This window comes from Lottia gigantea (genome assembly GCF_000327385.1).
Source record: "Lottia gigantea unplaced genomic scaffold LOTGIsca_124, whole genome shotgun sequence".
Taxonomy (NCBI): Eukaryota; Metazoa; Mollusca; class Gastropoda; family Lottiidae; genus Lottia; species Lottia gigantea.
The window spans coordinates 339,154-351,057 of record NW_008707309.1 but is presented as its reverse complement, the minus strand read 5'-3'; positions in this window follow the sequence as shown (position 1 = coordinate 351,057).

Below are 11,904 nucleotides of genomic sequence, written 5' to 3'. Positions count from 1 at the left end.
AATTAGTATAAGATTGATGGGTTGAAGCAGGTCTGTCATTGTTTTGTCTTGTGATATGTTTGTCATCACATAAAAATATAAACACATTAAATACTGTATTCATAGTCAATTAACTTGAAGATCTTCAGTGTATATTTATTTCATGTATTTGAGCTAGATTATTGTAGATGTATTGAGACTGAATTTATAATATATTTTGATAATACACATTCCAAATTGTACTGTGCTCAGACTTGCCCCACCCCCTCATAAGTCCTGCTCAATACACAATAATAGGGTTATGGTATAACAAAACAAAATATTGCCAATTTCAAAAGTGATCCAAACTTACATCCTTTTTTGGCCTTAAAAATTCTGTTTTATTTCCATCATATAAAATGTTACAGTTTATTTGTTTAACTCCTCTTGTACTCTTGTTTAGGGCCAAGTTGCCCCTTCCTAAAGCGTCTAGTCGTTCGGATGGGACAATTAACCGAGGCCCTGGCAGGCTTTGCACAGGCTGTGCACGTTAAAGATGCCTCGACAGTTGGAAAATCGAAAAAGAGCAGGCTAATGCCGCTGTCCAGGCTTCCCTCATTGCACCCTGCATGGCGTTGCCCGTTTTCGTTAGCCTACATGGTGCAGAAAAGTAGGACGTAAAACTCCATTCATTTCATTTTTTCGACAAAAACAGCAATGTTAATATTTAGCATCAAAAGATAAAAGAAAATATTGCCTATTTATAACGTGTGGTATATGATCTATGTTGTCTGTTCTAACTGTGACCATATGTTGTAGTAAATCAGTGAGGGAAGGGAGGGGCGGGGCTAAATTGGTTAGATAAACACATTGACTCATCATCATTTCACTGGCCTGGGGTTTAACCCTGTCTATGTCATGTGATACCCTGAGTTATTGTCGCTTTCCCACCAGGATCAGTTTACTGACAGGCTATCCAATACCCAGGCTCGTTTTGATCGAATTAATTGAAGCATGTTAACGAGAATTGTTTAATTAAGTGATTAAAGTCAGACCACGCCCCTTAATGACATCATCATTCGTACCATCTGTGTTTTAACGAGATTGCATGATGCATGTTCATTATTCTTTATCTTAATTATATTAATTAAAAACTACACCATGATTAATATTGCCGTCTGGTGAATTTATATTCCAGACTGTTTTCCTAAAAAAAATAATACAATAAATGTCATAATTTATCATCGGACATCGGACAAAAATATCTTTTGAAAATCGTTTTTAACCAATAAATTGCTGTATGTATAAAATCCTAATTTTACCGTAGTTAAAAATTTGTAAAACAGGGTCCTTTCCTGTCGCAAGTAAGTGCTAATCATTAGTGAAATATTATTCCATCTTCATTATTTTGTTTCTGTTACACATAGAAAGGAGCCAACATAGAGGATGTAAAAACATAGCTAGAACAACATTAAATTAGTAAAAGTTTTAAAGATTATTCAATCATTATCCAGAACACTAAACTCATTGTTGTGACTTGAAATAAGGGAGCCAACTTAGAGGGTGTAACCATCTAGATTGTAGTGGAATAATTGTATGCAGCAGGAAGGAATATGATCAAGATCTACACAGTATTCTTGTAATAGCTGACAGAAATATTAAAACTACTGATACCACCTGTTAGCTACACCCTCCTAGAGTTTTAGTTGAAATCTATATTTCTGATAAAAATAAAACATGAGATATAAATTTCTCTCGTAAAATAACTAGGGTGTGGTTTGTTTTTAACACAGCAAGAATCTGCAGGTTCCAAATTAATAAAAAATCAACATGCATAAAAACTTTACATGACGTCAATTGCTTGGTTACATCAAACAAACAGTGTTCCTGATCTCAGTTAGTGTGATATTCATCTGACCTCATCTTTCTTCATAGTTCCAGTCAACCCAGCTGTAAATGGTACTGAATAAGTCATCTTTCCTCATTATTCCAGTCAACTCAGCTGTAAATGGGTACGGATAATTCAGAAAGATCAATACCAAAAGGTTCATACAAGGACCAGCTGGTAGACAGGATCCTTTAGCTATGTTATCCTCCTAAAAAATTGTTGTTTCTTTCATGAATCAGATTTTACCAAGCCTAAACCTGTAGTATATGATTAATGGCCACCAACTGATATTTTTATAATAAAATATATCTCCCATCCTACCAGGTAGATCCCAAAGTCAATTTGTTTTTTAAAATGACTAAACTTTGGACTATTTCCAGTTTCCTGTTTCATGGATGAATAATACTAAACCATGTTGTTACTCACTTGTTTTTTATTGTAGGTGTGTAAGTTTTTGTTTTTCTCTGAAATTGCAATTTTTAAGCTCAAAGTAAATGTAGGTTTTGAACTTGATTCAGAGCTTCAAGTCCCTAGGTTCCAAGATAACCTCATACTAATGTAATGTTTTCATGTGTATAGACTCTTATGCTTTAACACCATAATAAAATTTTAGCTATGCAGACTCTCTGAAAGGGATACTAAGCTGTCAAACGCAAATACCAAAATATTGGTCATAAGCTGCCAAAACTCTGAGTATTGCAGTATGGTTGTTAACACAGCTTCTGTTTTATCTAAATCCCTGTCAGGGTTTTCTTGTCATCAGTGTAGAAGTTAAGTTGTAAATAAGAAGCCAGATGTCTGTTAATACATATTAATCATTCTAGTGACTGAGCCATTGTTAAACCTTTCATAAACAGTTTCTAAATGAGATGCCAGGGCGTAAAAAAGGAGCGTGCCAGACAAAAAATTACAAGTGCAGGCGTAAAGACTGGACGTGACCGACAAAGAAAGAGTTATGTTGAATATAGCCAGTCAAGTCCAGGGCAATATTGACGATATTGACCCGCGTGGAATGACCGTTCACTTACACCACCATTATTGACACAATGTCCAATACTGTATTCCTAAATATAGGATGTTCTAGGGTCTGTCCATGTTTCTCTTGGTCTTGCTTTCAAAATCTGAAGATAGAATTTGTATGTCTTAAAGCAAGAAATGATAACTAAATTGAAATTTACAATCAGGAAAACTTTCTTCTGATTTGAAATTGGTCATGTATAAAAGTATGTACTCATTCATCATTTGTTAGAACATCATCAGACATCCCATTGTTTTTCTATTGTTCTTTTTTGATTCTTTTGAAAGATGTTAACTTGGTTATATGATTTTAAGGCCCACAGCCATCTGGCAAAGAGGGCAGTATCGTCAATTGAATTGCCTGCTGTCACCTTTATCTTCTATACCTCAGGGTGATCCATATTGACCTGTGATATGTATTATTCAGGCCAATGTCCAAGTGGGCAAAACCCCAGCTGACCGTCGATCGTAATCGATCGTTCTGGCTATGGGCCTGGTGGTATTCTGAATTCTGTGATGTGAAAGTTTTTATTTTTAAATCATCTAGTCCACGCCTTTCCTAGTTGGATTCTGTTGGAAATTCTCAATGGATTAGCTCATTTCCTATATAATCCCTCTATTGTTAACTCACACTGCCCTGAACCTTACTTTCACTTATAGATTAGCTGTCCTGGCTTTAAAGACAAATATTGACAGGAGGAATACAAGAGGATGACCAACAGGCTGGCGGAGGTTAAATAATCGCCAGATTGTTAGAGTTTTCATTTCTTGAAGTGATATGCTCATCTAATATATGCTTCACTAGTTGATAGATCACTTGTAGAATTAGGTTGCCAATTATTGAAGTATATGATTATTTTAAAGTATGTTAGTATCTGTATTACTTTGTATTAACTCTTCATTAGAACATCAAACATTATTTACATCAGATTTATGTTTTAGAGCGGCATCTAATGTAGTATAAAATATAAAACTATGTTTTCTCGATTGCAGTTTTTAGGAAAAGAAAGGAAGGAACCACTGTTGTTTCACTAGGATAACAAGTTATGTTTTCTAAGACCCTATCTATCTACCAACTGGTCCTCTGACAAACTTGTTTGAAATGATCTGTCCTGGATATAGAATCCATTTTCATGTGTTTAATGTTAAAGAATTGATATGTCAACTATAGCTAAAAATTTTGATTTCGACCAGGCAATAAAATGGTAAAATTTGTTGACAGTATCCCTTGAAAGTGGAGATAAAACTTCCTTTGATAATCGTAGTGATTGTACTAGAGTTGTATTTCATTAATTATGTTTAAAGTAATAGGATAGTTAAGTTAACCCTCTTTATACCCTTAAATAAAGACAGATAAAGGACTTAACCCCTAAATAATGGAGACTTTATCGAGCAGGGGTTAATGTAATTTGATTAAATCATTTGTGTAAGTGGTTTATGGGTCTGAGTAATTGTAGGACAATGGTCAGGTATAAAACACAAAGAATACACTGATATATCATCTAAACTATTATCCACTGGGATAAAGTTCAATAATATGTGAGCCTAAAAACATTTTGATAAATTGTCAAAATTGTTATTTTATAAAGACAAAGTCCATGTTTCTTTTAAATGTAAGTTATGGGTTTTTAGTTATTGTCCAACGAATTTCATTGACCAGCTGGACACATTGTTAAAATTGTTAATTGTGTAAAGCACCAACTTGACATATTGTCAGAACCATCTTTCACCATAAAGAAGTCCTAAAAAAATTTCTGTAGACATTCAGAAAAGATGTCTTTGTAATTTCTCAACCAAATTTCCAAAAAGGACTTACCAGCAGGATGTGGGGTCAGTAACATACCAGCAGGTTGTGGGGGTCAGTAACATACCAGCAGGTTGTGGGGGTCAGTAACATACCAGCAGGTTGTGGGGTCAGTAACATACCAGCAGGTTGTGGGGTCAGTAACATACCAGCAGGTTGTGGGGTCAGTAATATACCAGCAGGTTGTAGGGTCAGTAACATACCAGCAGGTTGTGGGGGTCAGTAACATACCTGCAGGTTGTGGGGTCAGTAACATACCAGCAGGTTGTGGGGTCAGTAACATACCAGCAGGTTGTTGTGGGGTCAGTAACATACCAGCAGGTTGTTGTGGGGTCAGTAACATACCAGCAGGTTGTGGGGTCAGTAACATACCAGCAGGTTGTTGTGGGGTCAGTAACATACCAGCAGGTTGTGGGGTCAGTAACATACCAGCAGGTTGTTGTGGGGTCAGTAACAACCAATATGGAAGTAATTGATGTCAATAGAATCTTCTCTACAATTTGTGAGGTCTCAAGCTGAAAGGATGACAAGTTGACACCCAAATTGCTAAATATTAACAGGTGCGTTGAAATGATTGATTCCAACAAGTGACCATGGATTTAGATCTGTCACAAATAAGACCAACATGTAAACAGACTATTTCATTAGTATAAATCTGTATAATTTCAGCAAGAAACGTTCATGTCTGAAATTTAGACATTGGTTGTCAAAAATTTAAAGGAGCTATGGGCGATACTACTTCATGTCCTAAATTTTGCAAATCGGTGGTGGTCTAAGATTTGAAATGGCATTTTCGATTGAGTCCATATTGAGGTTGTTTCAGCAGGAGGCCTCACAAATCATGTTATGTTCCTTATTTGGAAATTTGATGTCTCAAAATTTGAAATGACATCATCAATTATATCCATATTAAGGTTGTCTTGACCTTTGACCTGAGGTTGATGACAAGACGTCTTGTGTCCATTGAAATTTGATTTTCAAAATTAAAATGATTTTGCCAATTACGTCCATATGGGGACTGTTTGGTGGTCACAACATTGAAATGACATCATCAATTATATCCATATTGTGGTCGTTGATGACAGACGCATTGTGAACCTGGGGTGTAATAATATTCTAGTCCCAAACCCACATGGAGATAATGGTAGTGATTGAGGAAATGACCCTTGACCCCCAGGCTGGTTTGATCAGATGTTTGGGGTCTGATTATAGACTAGTCTAGTTTGATAGCTACCAGCCTATCATTAGTGTTTTAGTTTAACAACAAAACAAAAGACAGAGTTATATTTCTCATTATCTGTTTTCCTCCCCTTGATTTCTGCACTAAAAAACTAGTAGATGTCCTGCTGTTTTGGCAATTCTTCTGTGACTGATTTTGTCCCAAGGGTGTCCAAGAAGATAGTCAGCAGCAATGCCTGGTTTATATTTAGTTAGATGTCTAAGTGTCTATTGGATAGTTTTACAAGAATTCTAAGCTGAAAAGTTTTTGTCTTACTTTTGTGAAGAGATACTTTCAGTTTCTTCAGCATCATTTCTATTATATAAAGATTTAACTACATCCATGGTTTGAGCTCTTGCTCTCATTTTAAATTTGCTGTTGATCTTTCCCAGATAAGTTCAAATGGACCAATGTTCAGAATATAATTTGGATCTTTTGTATGTTTGCATCGTTCTGCACCCAATCACATATAATTAAAGGCTTTGATAAATTCTAATGAGGACTTCATATCATAGTCAAATTTTAGCAGCATGAGATTTTGTCAGAAAGATTAAATTGAATCAGCTACTACCAATTGAAATAGAACAATAAGTTAAGCTTTCAGTATTGTTAAATGTTTTGGAGTGTGAAATCTAATGGTCAATGTAAAAATCTAGATGATATTAATATGATTAAAGTGTATCTTTAACAGGTGTTGTCCAGGTCAGATAGAGAGACCACATGGTCAGTTCCCTTCAGCTAACACATGGTAGAATAGTGTAGCATGGGCCTTAGGGTGCTTTAAAGTAGCAGGCTGTAGTCATTTAGGGCATGCCAGGGTCCAGAGGTAGTTGAAAAAGCTTTACCATTTCTTATATTTTATGATGATGGTAAAGTTTAGTAGGGGCCTTAGTCTAAATTCACCTGTCAAATCATATTTATCTAATTAACTAATGAAGCTTGCTCTTTGAAGTTCTCAACTGCCCAAATTTCAAAACAAGGCGTCATAATTTAAAATTTGGGAATCAAAGAATCATATATTAGTCACTATACAATAGAGTTTGTATTAAATTTTGTGTAGTTTTCGTTCAACATTGATCACATATGGTGTAAAATTTGCATTAAAGTTGTAATTATATTTAGCCATTGTGTTTTATGATATTCAGACCACTGTATAATGCCTAACAGACTGCAAATTATATTATTCTATCCAGTAAGTATAGAACATGATTAGCATAATTTTTGAAGTTTTAATTCTGGCTGCATAACACAAAATTTATGAGTCATATAGATTGAATACAATGTTTAGTTTCTAATCAATTGTTATTTCTATTGTGTTGTTCAACATGGCTCTGACTATATATGAGTAATATTCGCTATAAAATTATTATTATTATACGATTGTGTTAATAAAGGACTGTGATTACCAGATGACTGACTATATAGTGCAGTAGAGGCTTGAGGCTAGATTCAAGTGACATGTTGGTCTATTCAGTATTATGCATTACCATAAGGGCTGGTTTGAGGGCAATATCAACACGAAACAAGTTTGACTGCAGTACTGGCCTTAGGCTGATTAATTTAAAGTGACAAGGAAAGGATTTTAGTTGAATTCCCCCCAGTCCAGACCAGACTAATCTAAACAAACTTATAATTTAATCTTCAGAATTGAATATTATAAATCTAGAAATATTAAAACAGAACCTAAAAAAACATGTTGTTGTCACTCAAAGTTTAATTCTATTCCATCTTCAGACAACTGACCTTTTTCAGCCTCACTACAAATATATGTTGGTACTTGTTTCCAAACAAAAACAAGAAACACAGTGTTAATAGGGACCCAGGACCCAGACCTTTGGCTGCTAACAATCTAAATAGGGGTCCAGGACCCAGGACTCAGACCTTTGGCTGCTAACAATCTAAATAGGGGTCCAGGACCCAGGACTCAGACCTTTGGCTGCTAACAATCTAAATAGGGGTCCAGGACCCAGGACTCAGACCTTTGGCTGCTAACAATCTAAATAGGGGTCCAGGACCCAGGACTCAGACCTTTGGCTGCTAACAATCTAAATAGGGGTCCAGGACCCAGGACTCAGACCTTTGGCTGCTAACAATCTAAATAGGGGTCCAGGACCCAGGACTCAGACCTTTGGCTGCTAACAATCTAAATAGGGGTCCAGGACCCAGGACTCAGACCTTTGGCTGCTAACAATCTAAATAGGGGTCCAGGACCCAGGACTCAGACCTTTGGCTGCTAACAATCTAAATAGGGGTCCAGGACCCAGGACTCAGACCTTTGGCTGCTAACAATCTAAATAGGGGTCCAGGACCCAGGACCCAGACCTTTTGCTGCTAACAATCTATTTATTAATGGATTCACTTAGATATAAAATTTGAAGAAGCTTTGTTACATAGATCAATATATTTCTATTGAATTACAACATTTACAAAGTGTTCAATTGTTTTAGACCTTGAGTTTTCACTTAGTTGGTATTATTTTGAATAGTTTTAGGTACTGAAGAACAAAGTATGAAATGAATTAAATATCTTCAACTCAATACATTGTTTTCTATTGTTTTCATTTTGAAAAAGGCTCAGTTGGAGATTTTTAAGGAAGATCAGATGTTTTCATAAATTGGATACTTAACACATATTAGATCTTAAGAAAACTTGGAGATAAAAAACATCTTGGTTGTGGTACACTTCATAAAAATACTGAAATAGAAATACACAGTTGGGGATCTTTAAGCTAAATAAAGCTGACCAATGCAATGGTGAGTTGGAGTGGATTAGTCTATTGTTTGCACTGGATGTTTGTCATTTAGACTCTATTGTCCAGTTGACAGATTTTCTTTCTTCAATCAATCCCTGCTGGAGACCTTTGTTGAGAGATTTGGTGAACTTCCGATGTATTAAAGTACATGAGGTAGGGTAAGAGAGTGGGTATGATATATTGGGTATCGTTGTAGAGTGATAGGGGTATATCTACAGACTCTATCCAGTGATAGTGTTTATATCTAACATTCTGTGTGTATTGTATTCAACCTTCAGTTATCTAGGATATCTAACAGGCTTGTAGTACGTACCGTACCGTGAAACTCGTTCAACCTCAGTCAATCTTTATTCTCCTATCATATTCATGAATTATATGGTGTGTATTTATTTTACTCTTGGATTTTGTGAATATTTTTTCTGTTCTGGAGTTTTTCAAGGATTGTTCTATACATCAGTGGATATTGTCTGTATGGTGTTTATTTTCTGATTTTTTGGCAGTTTTCAAGGATTATTTTATACAATGGATCATTTAGTATGGTATTTGATACTCTGAGATGTTTGATATTTTCTTATGTTTTAGAGTTTTAAGGATTATTTTTAATACTGTGGATATTTTCTGTTTGGTATTTGATATTGTGAGCTAGTAAGGTGTGCATTTTCCAATTTTTGTGGTGTTTTCAAGGATTATTGTTAAAAACAGTAGATGATACAGTATGGTAGTTGATATTCTGAGCTAGTATTGTGTTCATTTTTTGCATTTTTGGGATGCTGTCAAGGATATTTTAAACAAGATGTAAATTTATCGTATGGTAGGCTTATTTGGTTTGAGATCTTTGAGAATGTTATTTTACAGAAAATATTTTATATTCACAATAGTCTGCTAGGTTGTGAATATTCTCCAGCTTTTTTTTAAATATTTTTTAGTTAGAGTGAAATACAGCAATTATTGAAGGGTGTATATTTTACAGGTTTTTTTGAGTTATTGAATGTTATCTTGATTGTTGGTATTTTATTTTTATTAAAAATGAAATGTTAAGTTACACTGTAAGCTATATGTTATTGGGTATTATTTTATTATAAATATTTTCATCTTATAACTAGTACAGTGGATATTATTCATTCAATATATTTCCCTTGGCTGATTCAGTGAAAACTTGACCACTGTATACCATGGTATTTGGTCATTTTCTTGGCTGATTCAGTGAAATTTTGACCACTGCATGTATATTCTCTATGGTATTTGGTCATTTGTCTTGGCTGATAAAGTAAAATTTTGACCAGTGTTTGCATATATGGAGTTGTATTTGGTAATTTGTCTTGGACAATAAAGTGAAAATTTGACCAGTATATGCATGGTATGTGGCCCATTTTCTTGGCTAATAAAATCAAATTTTGACCACTGTATGTATATTCTCTATGGTATTTGGTCATTTGTCTTGGACAATAAAGTGAAAACTTGACCAGTATATATGTGGTATGTGGCCCATTTCTTTGGCTGATAAAATCAAATCTTGACCACTGTATGTATATTCTCTATGGTCTCTATTTATATTTTTGTATAGTATATGTCCCATTGTCTCTACAGTTAGCTCTCTCTCTCTCTCTGAATGACTAGAGTCTAGTATTTATGTGTTTTTAAAGATTGTTTGAATAGATGCTGGATATATAATCTTTAATCTTGACAAGTTGAATGGAAATTGGGGTGAAAGGTGAAGAAATTTATTTTTTATGATGAAGTCAGGTGAAAGTAATGTAATTTGAAGGTAAAATATCTTACTGAGATTGAGACGGTGTTTTATACTTGGTTTATAGTTTAGTTCAGTTTTTATAATGTTGATATTTTGATAACTAAGGTATTTTAAACGATGGATTGAGATATTTTCGGTTCGTATTAGTTTTTCATTGTAACAATGATTCATGAGGTTTTCTCTGTATTCTTGTGTAAACTATCAGGACTTTTGAACTTTTCAAACAGTTTTCATGTTTTTGTGTATCAGCTATGAATGAACACTGAAATCACCTCAGGTGACATAAAGATATGAATTATGAAATTAACACTGTATTATACTCTTCTATAGTTATATATATGTTATTATGATAATGTGTTATTTTATGCATGTTTAAATTATATATTTTATATATTATAACTACTGTGGACTGTAGTCTTTATATATCTACTGTGAATTTACAATTCATTGATATATCTATATATTATATTATATTATATTTGATTATTGTATCCATGTGTATCATTCTTTTCTTTATTTTAAAGATGGGTTTCCTTATTTTTTAGTGTCAAATAAAGCAAACTATTTGATTAATTGGTGTTTCTAATGAATTATCATGTATTTTTAATCATATCATTATGTTCTCATTACATATAATTAAGAGTTTTAACCAATCATAAATGCCCATGTATGTACAGTCAGGATAAACAAAAAAAGACTTTTTGACCTTTTTTGATCGGTCACTCATTGGAATTCTGCTGGTAATTCTCTTCTAATTTAGCTAATTATGAATTAAATATGGACATGTGAAACAAACTGGTATTTTTCCAAGTCATTAGAACACCTCTTCTTTCTATTCATATAAGTATTAGCATTTTCATTTTCATAAATAAAACAAGGGAAACCCATCTTTAAAAAGGGAAGTATTTGAATATTAAACCTACTATACATGTATCTGATATTTAACTGTGTTTTTTATTGTCTATTGTAGGAAAGAGAAAGGATTAATTCAAATCACATCTAGTGAAGGTAAGCTTTCGTTTTTCTCTAAATCCTTTTTTTATACTTTCTTTTTTTGGGGTCTATATTTCAGTTTCTACATGAACTGAAATTGTTATGCACTCAAAATGAAGTTTTCTTTTTGATGATGTTTTGAGCTCACTTCCACATATTTAAGGTAAACACATCAAATTGCAGAAATTCAAAAACTAAATTAAATTTCACTTCTTTTGTTTCATTCCCAAAAGAATTCATATTTGGTTGAACATAACCACTATTTAAGATTTTGACAATTGTAATTCTGAAACAAAACGTGAATGGAAGTAAAGAGAGCTAAATTTATCCCTAGTGAAATGTTAAGTTGTAAAACTTGGCACGAAGTCATACTATCATAATTAGATTTGTTAGATAATTAAGAAATTAAACTCCAGGAAAAACAGAAATCTGAAAATAGACCAGATAGTTGTAATCACCTTTCATTATTCATTTGATAAAAACCTTGGGTTGTGTTTAAACAAGTCTAATCTTTTCACAGCAA